General features: G+C 36.2%; 1 non-coding gene across 1 annotated transcript; it reads left to right on the top strand.

Annotated features, from left to right (window-relative positions):
- The first annotated feature begins 1510 nt into the window (after positions 1-1510).
- Positions 1511-1582, top strand: TRNAY-AUA (transfer RNA tyrosine (anticodon AUA)). Its single transcript has one exon. It is a non-coding gene; the product is annotated as a tRNA-Tyr (tRNA).
- The last annotated feature ends 16423 nt before the right edge of the window (positions 1583-18005 follow it).

Here is an 18005-nt window from a genome sequence, read left to right as displayed (position 1 = left end):
GATTCCAGTTCATTGGAAGCCTGGTGGCATCAATTATATATATCAGAGATAGGAAGCAGAAAAATCACCATATTGTGTAGCAATGACTGAAACTGAGGATGCCTAGATCTATAGGGGTCTGCAACAATATCTAGCATATCATGAAATTTAGGAGATACAAAATGGGACAGACACCAGAATGTTGCTGACTTTGATGTCATCACAAAAATAGCCATAAGAACTGGTGAGCAGAATGGTAATGCTAGTTACTACCACCTTTCTGACTGTAAGACACAAAATTCCCAGGGCTACTGATTTCAGAGGAGGTATCTTTCTCTAGAGGAAGGAGCTTGAAATGCTATTTTGAAAATATACAACAGATATCATTCTGATTCTTTCTCTGAAAACCTTGTAAACCATTTTATCATATCACAGTACACTGGAGGGAGAGGAATACACTAATATTTTGAAAAAATTTAGACAGTGTTACTAAGTTGACTCTAATAAGAAACTCAAGAGGTCTTCTAATTATAGTAGTTCCTAGGGAAGTTAGATTATAATTGGAGCTTTGGTGTAAAGCACAATTCATAGTTGGCCCTGGGGCTAATTGTGCAGTCATCAAGTATATAATTAGGAGAAACCTACTTAGCAATTGGCACAACTTTTGGTTCTCTGACCTGTGGAATAGAACCCCTAAAACTATCTACCTCTCTCCCTTACACTCTCAGAGTAGCTTAAAGCAACAACCATTTCACTATCTCTCATACTTTGTTGCTCAGAAATTCGGGCAGGGCTTGTATGGGAGAGTCTTCAGCTCATTGTGCCATGACTGTGGCTACTTGGTAAGAGTCACCTGGCATCTGTGCTGTGAAGGTCTAGTTTTAGAAGAAAAAGAAGGCTTGATTCACGTGCATGATGCTGTTATGCAAAGAACTATAGGTTGCTGTCACCTAAGCCTCTTTTCCTTTCCACATGATCTCGGAGTCTTTTCATATAGTCTCTCATGGAAGGTGGTTGAATCTTTTACAAAGTGGCTCAGATCTCTAAGAGCCTAAGTTAAATTCTGCTAGCTGTTTGAAAGAGTAGGCTTGAGTCAGGGCCAGGGGAACTTCTGTGTTTTAACAATCTAAGCACTCACAGACCAGCCAAGATTCAGGGAAAGTGAACACAGACTACAACTATCAGTTGAAAAGTGCCAAATACATGCAACCCCATAATTGATCTCTTGGTTTATCATTGTTGTGAGAAAACCTTCTACAGTTAGTTCACTGATTCAAGGAGGAGAGAGGACACATAGACCCAATCTGGAACTTGAACTCAAAGCTAAACCCCAGGTAGATCATTAGACTTTCAACTCCTCACAGGTGCATGAGTAAAATAAATGATTGTTCTCTTGAGTCACTAAATTTAGATAATGAATTTGTGATTAAATAATAACTTATTAATACAATTATGACAAAGTTGTTCCAGGATAAATTTAATAATGTCCAGAGTGTGCACAAGTGATAGGCTCCTTTGTCCATGGAGGGCTTCCCTGGTGACTCAGTTGGTAGAGAATCTGCCTATAATGCAGGAGACCTGGGTTCAATCCCTGGGTTGGGAAGATCCCCTGGAGAAGGGAATGGCTCTGCACTCCAGTATTCTGGCCTGGAGAATTCCATGGACTTGGAGAAGTCCAAGGGGTTATAAAGAGTCGGACATGACTGAGCAACTTTCACTTTCATTTTCACTTTCTGTCTGGAATTCTCCAGGCAGGAGTATTGGAGTGGGTTGCCATGTCTTTCTCCAGGGTATCTTCCCAACTCAGGGATCAAACCTGGGTCTCCTGCATTGAAGGCAGTTTCTTTACCATCTAAGACACCAGAGAAGCCAGAGAAAGTGTTAGTCACTCAATTGTGTCTAACTCTTAGCGACCCCATGGACTGCAGCCCACCAGGCTCTTCTGTCCATGGAATTCTCCAGGCAAGAATACTGGAGTTCAGAGCCATTCCCTTCTTTAGTCCAGAAGATCAAGTAAATTACATAATGACAAAGGCTACAATTCCATCTACTACCTTTATAGAGCAGTAACTCTCCTTCTAATCATATAAATGGTAGAGACTTTTCTGTGAATAACTAAAAGAAAAGAAGGTACTTGGGTCAATTTTCCAGGTAGACTGGTAGCAGAGCTGAAAATAGACTGTGAATACATTTTTATCTGATATATCTCCACTTTCACATGACCCTGAAAGACAATTATGAAGAAAAGTATTTTTAGTAGCAGAGCTAAAAGCAGCACACTCTAAATAATCTGCTTGTGGGTATGGGGAAGTAGTAAGATGTAGGGCTATATGGGGACTCTTGAGTAGTGAGAAGTGTCTTGGATAGTTATCAGAAACATGGAATGAACAACACTGAAAGTAATGGAACACAGGTATTTGAGAGAAATGTGAATCAATGGGTTTATGGGGCTAGGGGTCTATGGACCCTGTGTCTCATATTAATGCCCATAATGAGTTCCTGCTACCAGTGACTCTAAATATTTAGGTAGTCAGAATGACTGTAAACCAGAATCTCGATTTAGCCAGACAGAGTTTTTGTACAAAGTACTCATGAAAACAGTGGTCATCCTGAAAGGAAAAAGACTCTATAGATGGGAATACCAATGTACTGACATTTGTATAAATTAGTGTCTCAGTAAGATTGGAGAACATGATCTCCCTTGATGAAATTACATTTCAGGACACTCAGATATAATGGAAAAACACAGTATTTCTCATAGTAATACTATCCTCTAGAGCTTCTTGACAACTATCTGGTTTATTCTAAAATTTCACAAATAACTGTTGAATATATGTTTCTAATATATTAACATTTATGCTTTCCTATATGTAAATTGGAGAAAGAAAAGACATCATTTATGATTTTTAAAACATCAAATAATTTTTCAAGGTGACCTTTGTTAACTTTTTACCCTTTAACATTTTTTTGAACAAGAAGTGTAACATCACTGATGATTGAGATTTTGATGAATTTTCACTGCCACAGTAAAAACTTTCCCTACATCTCCTGGTTCTACTATATCTGTGAGTAACTTATTTCTCATCATTATAAAAATAAATTTTGTCGTAGATATCTGTATTTAGTATGTGTGCAAAAACATGAAAATAGAATAGACTTTCATGCCAGAGTGACCTCATAGTACAGAAAAATCATTTTGGTTGTTCTTTTTGTACCTTGTTCTATCAGATGCCAGATGGTCTGGAAAGGTAAGATAATGCTAATGAGTCTCAAGATATCTCATGGCCATTAGTGTGGCAACCAAGGTCAAACTGCCATTGTTTGGCTCAACAGAGTAGTTTAATTTATAAATAAGCTTATTTCCCAGAAAAGGAGAAGGGAATTATTACTAATATTTGTTTTTCTATTTTTTAGCTATTACACTATATTAGACCTCCTGGATACTATAAATAGTTCATGCTATTTGGGGTTTTCTCTTGTGCAACAAAGAGTTATCTCAGCAGGTTTGAGTTTCCCTAACTCTGCACATTCCAGAAAAAAAGTTTTGTTATTTCTTCATATCCTTAGCTATAACCTTTAAAACTTTGATTATTTCCAATTAATAGTGTCTTTGTGTACCTGAGGCCATTAACCACACCAGATATTTTAAGCTAAGAATGTGATTTATGGAGGGGATTCTTGGGTCATAATGGATAGATTATGCTAGCAGTATGATCTGAGGTTGGGACCTTGGGTCCAGCTTTACCTTGGGAGAAGCTGGAGATGGAAAACCACATGACTGGATAGCTATGTCAGGGTATCTGACCCCCAACTTATTCCTGGACGCCAAGGCTCCCATGAGCTTCCCTTGGTTGGCAGTGCTCTATCATGTTGTCACACTTTACTGCTAGGAGAATTAAACAGTATTTGTTTGATTCCACTAGGAGAAGACAATTGAGCTATTGTGCCTTATTGCTTTTGGATCTTGACCCCTGTATTCTTTTTTACTCTTGATTTTAGTCCTTTCACAATAGTTGACTTTAAGCACAGGTTGAGAGCTTTTCTGAATTCTATGAGTCCTTCTAGGAATTTAATTGTATCTTAGAGTGGTCTTGAGTACAGATGCATTTGTCTTTTCATGTCCTTCCCTTGCTACTGTTGAAGACAGGTTTTTGTTTCATTTTGTTTATTGTGAGCATGTTAAAATTATATTTTTAACATGCAACTGATGGTTTCAATAATGCTCATTATTTTTATGTAAATTAAATGCAGTAAAGAATATAGAAACTAGTGACAAAAAGGAAGTGCCAAGCACATTCCAGTGGCATGCTATCTTTCACAAGCTGTAGGTTTTTATGTAGATGCTCTTCGTCATTTGAGGAAGATTCTTCGTACTCCTAAATTGAAAATTATTTAAGCATTTTGTTGTAGGCATTTTACAGGGGATGACCATTAATTTTTCCTGTTTAATCTGTACTACCTTACCTTTTATGAAGCTTAATTGTTGTGTGTTTCTTGGGTCCTGAATACATGAAATTGTCCAACAAAACTTCCAGCTCTTTCCTACCCCTTATAGGCCAGATGTGCTCTGTTACTTACAAGCGAAAAATGTGTAACTAATTCACGTGGCTATTATTATCCTCTTATTAGAATATGATACTGAATTTCAGGTAATCTACATGGATTAACAAGGGTCGTATACTTGATAAGTGATGAAGCTAAGGGTCAGAATGAAGGCATTATTTGCGTGTGTACATACTATTTGAGTTAACAGACCAAGTTCCACAGGGGATGCCAAGAAACATGATTTTTTGCTATTAATGGAGTCACATGTCAGAGGCTAAGGTTAAGATGTAGAACAATAATTATATGTGAAACTTGTCAAGTTATATATCTGTAGTACAAAGAAAATATAAGTGCCTGAGTTTTGCCTGGGCAACAGTTTCCAGATATTGGGCTAAACATTATTCTGGATGTTTCTCTGATGATATTTTTGAACAAGATTAAATTAAAGTAGGTAGACTTTGAGTAAAGTAGGTTGCTTCCCATGATGTAGGTGGGCCTCACCCAATCAGTTGAAGGTTTAAATAACACAAAAGACTTATCCAGAACAGAAGGGGATTTTCCAGCAGATGATTTTTGGTCAAGAACTGCAACATTAGCTCTTCCATAGGCCTCCAGCTTGCTGGTCCACCCTGTGGGTAGTAGACTTCCCAGCCTCCATAATTGCATGGGCCAAATCTTAAAATAGATCCCTTTCTATGTATGTGAGGCTTCCCTGATAGCTCAGTTAGTAAAGAATCCACCTGATTCTTTACCCAGGAGATGCCAGTTCGATTCCTGGGTCGGGAGGATCTCCTGGAGAAGGGAAAAGCTACCCACTCCAGTATTCTGGCCTGGAGAATTTCATGGACTGTATAGTCCATGGGGTTGCAAAGAGTTGGACAGGACTGAGCAACTTTCACTTTCTTTTTTATGTTTTATTTATTTATGTATGTACACATCATATTTTTTCTGTTTCTCTGAATAACCCTGACTAATACACAAGTTTTAATGCTATCAGTTATATATTCCAGTCTACCATGTGTTATACTCTGTTATCTGAATTTGATTGTCTTACGCATCCTCTGGGGCCTAACTCAAAAGTTAAGTTGTTCTTTCATGAAGACACCACCTGTACCAGTTTTCTATTGCCATTGTGAAAAATCACCACAAACATTGTAAGTCAGAACACAAGAAAAATTTTATCTTAAAATTCTAGAAGCTGGAAGTGTGAAACAAGACTTAGGAGGCTGCAGTCAGAGTGTCAGAGAGTTGTTTCTTTGGAGGCTCCAGAGAAGAATTCTTTCCATGCCTCTCTCAATGTGACCCCTCACTCATATCTCTGCCTTTGTCCTCACATTGCTTTCTCCTTTTCTCTCCGTCTCCCTCTCATAAAGATACCTGTGATTATATCTGGAACGCATCCATATACCTAGAATAATCTCCCCATCTCTAGATTCTGAATTTTGCCATGTATGGTCACATTCATAGGTCCAGGATTGAGACCTGAATATTCTTAGGGATCATTATTCAGCCCACCTCCACTTCCTACCCCAAACTGTGATCTCTATTGATAGTAGTAAGTTTAAAGAAATATCCATAATATATGTGTGTATATACACATATATACACATGCATATGTATAGTCTAGTTTCATACTATGGACACATACTTGAACATTATTTGTTTTAAAATATACAAAGTGATGGGAATTCCTTGGAGGTCCAGGGGTTTGGACTCCACACTCTCACTGCTGAGGGCCTGGTTGGGGAACTAAGATCTCACAAGACGTGTGGTGTGGCCAAAATAAATAAATTTAAAAATAAATGAAAATTGAGTATCGTTATAATTATTACTACCAATCTTGTTTTCTAATCCTTACTGTAATTAATATTTTATTGTGCACAACCTTAATGTGTCATTTTAATAGCAAACTATGAGGATAGAAAAATATAAGCTTTCTTTTTAAAATGCAAAATGGTTATGATGATTTTTACAAGTTACAGTCTCTATTGAATGCTCCCGACACTAAAATAGAGTAATTTAAAGTGAATCTTTCAAGAATATTATGCTGTTTATATAAAAGGAGAAAATATTTTTTACACTATGAATAAGAACTTGAAGTAATATAAAGGCTCTTTGTGTGAATACATAATGCTTATATAGGATACTAAACTGATGCCTGTTGATCTAAAAATAGCCCTAAAATATAAGACCTAAAAACGTCTTATTGATCTACAGGAGTTATTTGGCCCAAATCCATTTTATTGAAATAACAAGCATGAAAACTTGATTCTAAGCAAAGTTTTGTTTCAAGATATGTAATTATTATCCACTTGGATAGAAATATGATTACAAATTACCTATTTGATGTACTATCCTTAGAAAAGTAATCAAAGTTTAGGTAAGGAATAAATGCAATTCTGCATGAAGAATACCACAAAGTTTCTTTGCAGCTTTTCTGTTTTTTAGTTCAAATCTATGTGCTTAGGTCAAATTTCTACATATATTTCCCCCTGCCACCATATTTAATATGAATTCAGGGTAGCTCTTCTTTGGCTTAATAAATTAGTGTTTTAGAATAAGTCTCTTCTGGATGATGACTAACAAACCTGCACAAATATTAAAATTAAGCTGACATTTGCCAAGTCAGTGATAAAGTATGCAAATAGAATAGGAAAAGAGAAAAGCTGGGAGGAGTTGGCCCAAATTTTCAGATTTCTTCTCCTGACTGTAGACTTGATGATTTGAGGGCACAGCTGAGCTGCAGGAAAATACTCACCTGAATCATGGGTCAGGGGAGGAAAAATTATAATGTAAGGTCACTCTGGAAGACAGGTAGCTTCACAAGCCTTTGGTATGAAATTTGAAAATGATACACCACTGGTTAACAGAATACAGTCCAACTCTATAAGGGCTAAAACTCATATCCAATCTAATCTGAATGTTTATATACCTAGGCTTACTGCCTTTCAGAAACACGTTAGAATTCTTCTGGAGAAAACACATGCACAGAAACTCAAAAAATCTGTAGATTTATCTGTATAACATTCATCAGTAAATATAAAATAACTAGACATATAAAATAGCTAGTAGTTACACACTGGTACAACAAATTATTTTGAAAATAATGACATTTTGATTATAGACTCACCTGTTTTGAATCTGCATTTTACTACATTGCTTTATCCAAAAGCTTAAGTAAATTAATTATAAGTCTAGTATTTTACCACTGAAGCAATAAGAATTGATTTGATTGGATACAATAGAATACTGGGCTAATAGTTACTTAACAGTGAACAGTTTGTTTTACCTATAAACAAATATTTCAATATGTGGCTCTATAGTTAGTTCAGTCACTCAGTCAATGAAGATCTTTGTTGACTTGAGTGACGTTTTCTTGTCTTTCTTCTCATGGTTTAACTGTTGAAGCTCCAATATGTTTCAAATAAGAGAACCAACAGCAGGAAAGGATAACAGAGCTTTCTTTATCAGCAAGGAAAGATTTTGCCAGAAGTTCCCTACTTAGCTCCCCTTCAAGTCCCATTGAACACAACTGTTTATTGCAGGGGAGGCTGGGAATTGAGCATGAAAGGAAAGATCATTAGGTCAAGCATGATTCACTCCCCAGGGAAGGCCTCATTGAATCCTGAATGCAACTGTGAGTCTCTTGGTAAAAAAACAGTGGAACGAGAGAGGATTTCTTCAGCTAAGTAAAACCTAGAATGTATACTGGGATAGTTTTTGTTTTGTTTCCACTTTTACTAACCACTCTGTAATTAGCACCAAGAAATGCACTCAGTACATGCTTAGTATTAATAACTGTGTTTTCAGTGAATGAATGAATAATAGGATCTGCAGCAATCTATTTTGTAAGAATTGATTCCTGCCACATTTATGCTATTCTTTCTGTTAGGAAAGCATTAACAGAAAATGGATATTTAGTAATAAAATAACATATTTGTAGATGAAAAGTTATTATAAGAGCAATTTAAAGAATATAGTTTTATTCAATCATAGCAATAGATGAGCAAACATTTATATTAAAAACTGTAGATTTCACATTAAAAATTAGCAAAGATGTTTAGGTATATTCAGTTCAGTCGCTCAGTCGTTTCTGACTCTTTGTGACCCCATGAATCACAGCATGCCAGGCCTCCCTGTCCATCACCGACTCCCAGAGTTCACTCAAACTCATGTCCATCAAGTCGGTGATGCCATCCAGCCATCTCATTCTCTGTCATCCCCGTCTCCTCCCACCCCCAATCCTTCTCAGCCTCAGAGTCTTTTCCAGTGAGTCAACTGGTCGCATGAGGTGGCCAAAGTATTGGAGTTTCAGCTTTAGCGTCAGTCCCTCCAATGAACACCCAGGATTGATCTTTAGAATGGACTGGTTGGAAGCTTGCTTTTATTTAAAATGTTTGAAAAATTAAAAATATTTTGAGTGTAGTTTCTCAAATTTTGACAACTGCTTTCTCTTTTTTATAAATTGGATGCAAATTACTTTACATTAATATATTTTTTGGTTTTACCATACATTGACACGAATCTGCCCCAGGTGTACTTGTTGAAAATAGCTTGAGGCAGCTTCTATTTCATTTTTGCTTTAAGAAGTCTCCTTTTCATCAGTTCAGTTCAGTTCAGTCGCTCAGTCGTGTCCGACTCTCCGCGACCCCATGAATCACAGCACGCCAGGCCTCCCTGTCCATCACCAACTCCCGGAGTTCACTCAAACTCATCTCCATTGAGTCGGTGATGCCATCCAGCCGTCTCATTCTCTGTCGCCCCCTTCTCCTCCCGCCCCCAATCCTTCCCAGCATCAGAGACTTTTCCAGTGAGTCAACTCATCACCTGAGGTGGCCAAAGTATTGGAGTTTCAGCTTTAGCGTCAGTCCCTCCAATGAACACCCAGGATTGATCTTTAGAATGGACTGGTTGGAAGCTTGCTTTTATTTAAAATGTTTGAAAAATTAAAAATATTTTGAGTGTAGTTTCTCAAATTTTGACAACTGCTTTCTCTTTTTTATAAATTGGATGCAAATTACTTTACATTAATATATTTTTTGGTTTTACCATACATTGACACGAATCTGCCCCAGGTGTACTTGTTGAAAATAGCTTGAGGCAGCTTCTATTTCATTTTTGCTTTAAGAAGTCTCCTTTTCATCAGTTCAGTTCAGTTCAGTCGCTCAGTCGTGTCCGACTCTCCGCGACCCCATGAATCACAGCACGCCAGGCCTCCCTGTCCATCACCAACTCCCGGAGTTCACTCAAACTCATCTCCATTGAGTCGGTGATGCCATCCAGCCGTCTCATTCTCTGTCGCCCCCTTCTCCTCCCGCCCCCAATCCTTCCCAGCATCAGAGACTTTTCCAGTGAGTCAACTCATCACCTGAGGTGGCCAAAGTATTGGAGTTTCAGCTTTAGCATCAGCCCTTCCAATGAACACCCAGGATTGATCTCCTTTAGAATGGACTGGTTGGATCTCCTTTTCATATGATCTATTTAATTAAAATTATATAAAACAGGTGCAGTACATTGCACAAGAAGATACTGTTTTAAGCATTTGTTTATTAAAATAAATGTCTTAATATTAGCAAAACAAGCTACCATTGTATGAGAGTTTGGAAACTATTCAAATATTACCTAATAAGTCATTAAAAAAGCAGATATAATGTCACATTAGCATTCTGTATACCAGTCAAATCAAATCTACGTTTTTAACAGTATTTTGAGAAAAAGACGTTTTCAAAGTTTTTTTTATGACATTGTTAATATTCCATTTTAATCCTTGTATTGTTTAATTTATTAACAAATGTCACCGTAATTTTTCAAATCCTCATCTACTGAGATACAAATTAATAAAAATTGGTAATTCATTTATTTCAAAGTAATAATAATCCTAATAGGTTTGATTGAACAGTATTTTAATTCTGAATAAAAATATATATCTTGGCTTCTAATGATCAGAGTCAAAGTTGCCTTTTACATCAAAAATTGATTATATATATTATTTGTTGTCATGTGAGGTTTAAATTCACATAGCTTAACTTATTTTGGGATGTTAATATTGTCTGTTGAATTTCAGTTGCGTTCTTGATTGACTCTTCTGATATCAATAAATGGGAATAGGTTATATAAAGCATTTGATAAGGCATCCAGAGAACAATTTATTTAAATATTTGTTTTGTAATATAAACATTTCTACTTTCATTAACAAAGTAGCAGTGAATATAGATTTTTGCCAATACTTTCAGTTAGTGTTTTATTATAAATTAGAACTCATTAATTGATTTTTATCAATTTTTTAGAAATGAGTTTGTTTATTTAGATTTATGGCAAAAGACCCAAAATACAGAAATTAACTTGTAAATGCAAATATTATCTGCAATTTGTATTTGATCTATAAATAAGGTAACTTTTATATGCTCATATATGTATATAAAACTTTGTTTACTCTTCTTTTTTAATTTAATATTATCCCAAAGGAAATAGATGAGAAAAATGAGAGCTATGTTTATTGAACTATTTACAAGGGCTTCTGCTAGACACAGAAGTAAGTTAATTTGCCTAAGTTCACAAAAGTAGTAAGTAACATAATTAACCAGATTCACAAGGGTATGAACTAAGTTCTGTTTCACTGTAATAATTATGTTTTTTTTTGGTGATGTCAGATGATTTGTACCTTTACCATCTAGACTCCAGTATTTGAAAACCCTTTTGAAAATAATCACAGCCTGATCCAAGTTCATACTTTATAATTCATGTATAACTCATTAATCTTCTAAGATTATTCTAATCTCAGTTTTATAAATCTTCCAAAAATGCTAATTTGTTGCTTATCCTTTCACCAATGCAGGAGACTAATGCAGGTTGGGTCTCTGGGTCAGGAAGATCCCCTAGAGAAGGGAACGGCAAACCACTCCAGTATTCTTGCCCAGAGAATTCCATAGACAGAGGAGCCTGGCAGTCCATGGGGTTGCAAAGAGTCAGACACCACTGAGCAACTAATAATTTCACTCACTTTTTCACTAAGTTTCTGGCGGTGTAGACTATTTCTTACTACTTTCCATCCAAATATAACCCTCTTCAAGTTCATGTTCAGTATCAAATATTTATAATTATTTTTCCTTTTTTTAAAATTTTTATTTAATAAATGGTACAAAGCACAATGCCATAAACATTAACAGTTAAAATTTCACCAAATGAAAAAATACTATAGAATACACAGTTGTAAAAAGCTACATTAAGTTATTTTACAACTGCCTCAGGCTGCAAAAAGAAAAAAAACCCAATGCCATACCTGTTATCTCTCTCTCAAAATAATGCAATTTATGTTATAAACCAAGAGCACCCTATCAAAAGATGGGAACGCTTTTGTTAATTCATATATATATATATGACTGTATCACTTTTCTATACATCTGAAACAAACACAACACTGTAAATAAAATATAGTACAATATAAAATAAAAATAAGTAACAGACCTTTGGGGCTTTACACCTAGTTAGAGTTCCTATTAGAGGGATAACAGCACCACAGCCGTACTGAATCCTCATGAAGGAGGCACACGAATGACTGGACCACAAGAGCTACAGGAATGACAGCTGCTCACGTCCCAGAAACTACAGCTCACAGAAAACCAACAAAGGCACGAGATACAGACCATTTACTTATGAATGTGTAAAACTCAAGAAAGTCCACATTATTCCTACAACATGTTGAAAGTGTTTCAGAATTCACACAATACCAATTTTCTTTTGGTTCTGGTTAAATTATATATACCAGTTTATAACAAATGGTAAAATCTGTAACTCTGTTTGAAGTTTTAAAAGATTACTTAAGAATAGTTTCTTGTATTTCTATGCCACATTTATAGTTCTGGTTTCTCATTCCTTAATTAGTAAATTCAGCGTGCAGGTTCTATCCCAGGCTAATTTATACACTTCCGGAAGAAACGGCCTCTTAAATCCACAGAGTGCTGAGGTGGGGAGCCCCCAACCACGTCAGAATCGTTTCACATATGATAATATACATGTTTCAATCCATTCTCCCAAATTATCCCACCCTCGCCCTCTCCCACAGAGTCCGAAAGACTGCTCCACATTAAGTATATCCATATTGATTTCATATTATGAACTTCAATTGGTATTTTGAATGTTACTTTAATATTTATATTTAGTTCTGGCACTATTAGATTAATAGGTTTTATAAATTTTCTCTGGTTCATTTTCTAGTATCTACCAGTAAACAATAAGATTACATAAAAAGAACAAGTATATGTTGGCATGTGTATAAATAATTTTAAGGTAATTTGTGTTTAGATGAAACATTTATAGATTAGTTTATATGGTGATGTTTAGTTGCAAAGTTGTGTCCTTCTCTTTGCAAGCCCATGGACTGTAGCCCACCTGACTCCTTTCTCCATGGGATTCACCAGGCAAGCATGTGGGTTGTCATTTCCTTCTCCAAAGGATCTGCCCAACCCAGGGATTGAACCCATGGCTCCTATATTGCAGCAAGATATTTTACCACTGAGCCATTAGGGAAGCTCAGTTCGCATGTTAGTGCATTTTAAATAATTTTAAAAGTTAAAAATGACATAGTTGATGTAAAGAACCTGCCTGCAAATACAAGAAACATAGGATATGTGGGTTCAATCCTTGGGTTGGGAAGATCCCCAAAGGAGGGCATGACAACCTCTTCTAGTATTCTTGCCTGGAGGATCCCATGGACAGAGGAGCCTGCTGGGCTACAGTCCAATGGATTGCAAAGAGTAGGACAAAACTGAAGCAACTGAACATGCACTTATGTACAGTCTTCTGAATTAATTGGTGTGTAACTGAACTACTGGCAAGAGAAATAACAACAGTAAGTCCTCTCCTCTGGTTAGAAGTATTGTATGTAAAAATATTGAATATGCCATGAATAAGATATTATATTCATCTATTAAATATTATATTATTGGCTTATAAGGATTAAATATCAGTTAGACAATTACATGCTTTACTTTGCTAAAGAGAAATGATTTTCATATAAAAAAGAATTCAAGTATTATAATAATTACAATAGTAATGACTGGTAAGCTGTACAGAGAAATTAAAATGAGAAAAATGCATGAGAGAAATGAGTATACATTTGCAGTAAATCTCAGCCAAACACTTCAAACAGAGAATAGAGTCTTATTTTAGAGGGTGCAGACAGTGCATAGAACTTTTGCCAATATGCAAGATAGATCAAGTCAACGTTCATAATTCATTTTTTTTATGAACTTCTCATAAATATGTTATGCTTTGCAGGTACAGATAAAATTTTAGTGAGGTCATTATTTGAGCTAACTATGAAGAGCAGATTTTTTTCTTTTTTATCTGAAAACATAAGATATTTTCTGCAGATTTTGTTGAAATAAAGCCAGTTGTTATTTATAGTAAGACTTAAATGTCTCATTTTAGAAAGCTTGCCCACAGCAACTAAGACCCAGCACAGCCAAAAATAAAATTAAAAAAAAAATCTTAAAAAATGTCTTATTTTATTATATACATATTTGTATTCCTATATGTATATACATAGATATACATCAATTTATTATCAAAATCTTTATTTCCTTAAGATGTTCAGATTTGGAAGACCAGTCTTGTTTTATATTTTAGGAATTCCTGTGGTGTTTTTAATATGTAAGATAATCTACATTCAAGTTTTTAATTTTATGTTCTTTCTAAACAGAACAATTACTATTAAACATCAAGATAGTATGGTACTGGCATAAAGACAGAAATATAGATCAATGGAACAAAATAGAAAGCCCAGAGATAAATCCACGCACCTATGGACACCTTATCTTTGACAAAGGAGGCAAGAATATAGAATGGAGAAAAGACAGTCTCTTTAACAAGTGGTACTGGGAAAACTGGTCAGCCACTTGTAAAAGAATGAAACTAGAACACTTTCTAACACCATACACCAAAATAAACTCAAAATGGATTAGAGAGCTAAATGTAAGACCAGAAACTATACAACTCCTAGAGGAGAACGTAGGCAAAACAGTCTCTGACAAAAATCACAGCAGGATCCTACAAGACCCACCTCCCAGAATATTGGAAATAAAAGCAAAAATAAACAAATGGGACCTAATCAAAATCAAAAGCTTCTTCACAGCAAAGGAAACTATAAGCAAGGTGAAAAGACAGCCTCTATGGGAGAAAATAATAGCAAATGAAGCAACTGATAAAGGATTAATCTTCAAAATATACAAGCAGCTCCTGCAGCTCAATTCCAGAAAAATAAATGACCCAATCAAAAAATGGCCCAAAGAACTGAACAGTCATTTCTCCAAAGAACACATAAAGATGGCTAACAAACACATGAAAAAATGCTCAACATCCCTCATAATCAGAGAAATGCAAATCAAAACCACAATGAAATACCATTTCACACCAGTCAGAATGGCTGCTATCCAAAAGTCTACGTGCAATAAATGCTGGAGAGGATGTGGAGAAAAGGGAACCCTCTTAACACTGTTGGTGGGAATGCAAACTAGTACAGCCATTATGGAGAACAGTGTGGAGATTCCTCAAAAAACTGAAAATAGAACTGCCACATGACCCAGCAATCGCACTCCTGGGCATACACACTGAGGAAACCAGAATTGAAAGAAACACATGTACTCCAATGTTCATCGCAACACTGTTTATAATAGCCAGGACATGGAAGCAACCTAGATGTCCATCTGCAGATGAATGGATAAGAAAGCTTTGTTACATATACACAATGGAGTATTACTCAGCCATTAAAAAGAATACATTTGAATCAGTTCTAATGAGGTGGATGAAACTGGAGCCTATTATACAGAGTGAAGTAAGCCAGAAAGAAAAACACCAATACGGTATACTAACGCATATATATGGAATTTAGAAAGATGCAAATGATAACCCTGTATACGAGACAGCAAAAGAGACACAGAGGTGTAAAACAGTCTTTGGGACTCTGTGGGAGAGGGTGAGGGTGGGATGGTTTGGGAGAATGGCATTGAAACATGTATATTATCATATGTGAAACGAATCACCACTTCAGGGTCGATGCATGTTACAGGATGCTCGGGGCTGGTATGTGAGGATGACCCAGAGGAAGGATAAAGGGAGGAGGGAGGTGGGAGGGGGGTTCGGGAGGGGGAACTCATGTACACCCAGGGCGGATTCATGTCAGTGTATGGCAAAACCAACCAATATAATATTGTAAAATAATTAGCCTCCAATAAAAATAAAAATAAATTTAAAAAAATAAATATTAAAAAAAATAAACTACTCTTGCTTTTTTGCAAATATATTTGCTATAATATAGGATGAACCTAGAGCAACAATATTGTTCAGTGAATATAGAAAATGTGGAGACTATTAAAGTAATTTAACTGGAGTTAGAATTAGTCAGTTTAGGCCAGCTATATTTTTAAAGATTATTGCACTGTGTTAAATTTTCTTATTTGATTCTATCTTGAAATAAATTCTTCCATACTCAGAGCTTGAAATGGTCTTAAAATATCCAGAATTGAATACAGAATCTGGAACAGAGAAAACACTTAATAATTTTTTGATTGAGTGAATTAATTATCCACTTTTTCCAAAGTCAAATTTCCAACAAACTTTGGATCATAGAAAAAGCAAGACAGAGGATGAGATGGTCGGATGACATCACTGAGTCAGTGGACTTGAGTTTGAGCAAACTAGGAGACAGTGACAGTGAAGTCCTGGCACGCTGCAGTCCATGCATTTGCAAAGAGTCAGATTGGACTTTGCAACTGAACAGTACCACCTGGATTTCTAGGCCAAGGCTGGCTGTCACTGAGGAGGGGAATTTGATCAAGAGTGACCTGTTCAACCACTGTAAGCCCAGGTGACCGTGATTGGCTCAGAGGTGGGCAGTATGGAGACCCAGAAAATAACCTTGCAAAGTACATATTCTCTGAAGTCATGACAATTATCTTTTAAATCCAATTATAATTTAAAATGAAAATCATCCTGTAATTGACAGTAAGTCACTTACAGAAATTATCATTCTAAATGCAGTTTGCTCTTTGAAATGAATAAGTAACATGAAGCTGAATGTTGATATTAGAAAAAGATCAAGAGAGTTATCTCTAAAAGTTTCAAATATAATGGCATTTAACTGTTAGTCTGGAAGCTTTCCTGGTGGCTCTCAGTGCTAAAGAATCCTCCTGCCAATGCAGGAGATGCCAGTTCGATCCCTGGTCTTGTGAAGATCCCACAAGCTATGGGGCAGCTAAACCCAAGCACCACAACTCCTGAGCCTATGCTCTAGAGCCCATGAGCCGCAACTACTGAGCCCACGTGCCACAACTGTTAAAGCCCATATGCCCTAAAACCAGTTCTCTACAAGAGAAGCCACTACAGTGAGAAGACTCCTCAGTGCAATCAAGAGTAGCCACCACTCATACAACTAGAAGAAAGCCAGTGCATCAGTGAGGTTCCAGCACTGCCAACAAATAAATAAATAAATGAAATTATTAATTAAAAATGCCCCTAAACCTATGATAATTTGATTTATCTACATAAATTGTAGAAATGACACAATTAAAAAAAAAAAAGAAAAAAACCTAAACCTGTCAATCACTTGGAAACATTTAAAATTGATTTTGGGATGCTTTATTTAGTACACAAATTGCATACATTCCATCCATTGTATCAGTTAGTGTTTAATCAGAGAAACTGAACTAGTAAGATAACATATTGAAGGATGTTTCACAGGGAGTTGGCTTAAATAGTGGTGGAGACAATTAAACAAATCCAAATTCTGAAAAGCAGACCCATTAGGAAGGAAAAATCACAAGCAAATCAGAACCTCACAGGATGGCTGAAGCTGTTGGCCACAGGTAGTCAAAATGCAAAGATATGGAACCAGTTGGAATTCAATGAACAAGAGGCAGAGCTGTCATCACAGGTTGAATTCTTCAGCTTTGTTTAAAACCTTCTAACTTATTAAGTTAGGCACACAGAAACATATCACTAAAAGCCCACTAATGGGGGAATCTCATTTCATCTACAACACCCCTTCATAGGATCACTAGATTAGTGTTATTAAGCAACAGGGGACAGTAATCTAGGCAAAGTGACATATCAAATAGCCATCACATCTATCCATTACTTATATTGAATGCTCATTTGCTCCATCATGTCTGACTCTTTGTGTCCCCATGGACTATAGCCCACCAAGCTCCTCTATCCTTGGAAATTTTCAGGCAATAATGTTGAGTAGGTTGCCATTTCCTACTTATAATTATTACTCATATTCTTATTGTTGTCCAATGCCCAATCGTGTCCAACTCTGTGACCCCATGGACTGCAGCATGCCAGGCCTCCCTGTCTCTCACCATCTCCTGAGGTTTGCCCAAGTTCACGTCCATTGCAGTGGTGATGCCATCCAGCCATTTCATTCTCTGATGTCCTCTGCCCTCAATATTTCCCAGCATCAGGGACTTTTTCAATGAGTTGGC

The sequence above is a fragment of the Moschus berezovskii genome, chromosome 17 (assembly GCF_049115385.1).
Source record: "Moschus berezovskii isolate FMDL1 chromosome 17, NW_MosBer_1.0, whole genome shotgun sequence".
NCBI classification, from domain to species: domain Eukaryota; kingdom Metazoa; phylum Chordata; class Mammalia; order Artiodactyla; family Moschidae; genus Moschus; species Moschus berezovskii.
The sequence above is the reverse complement of the archived record's forward strand: the minus strand, read 5'-3'. Positions and strand labels throughout refer to the sequence as shown.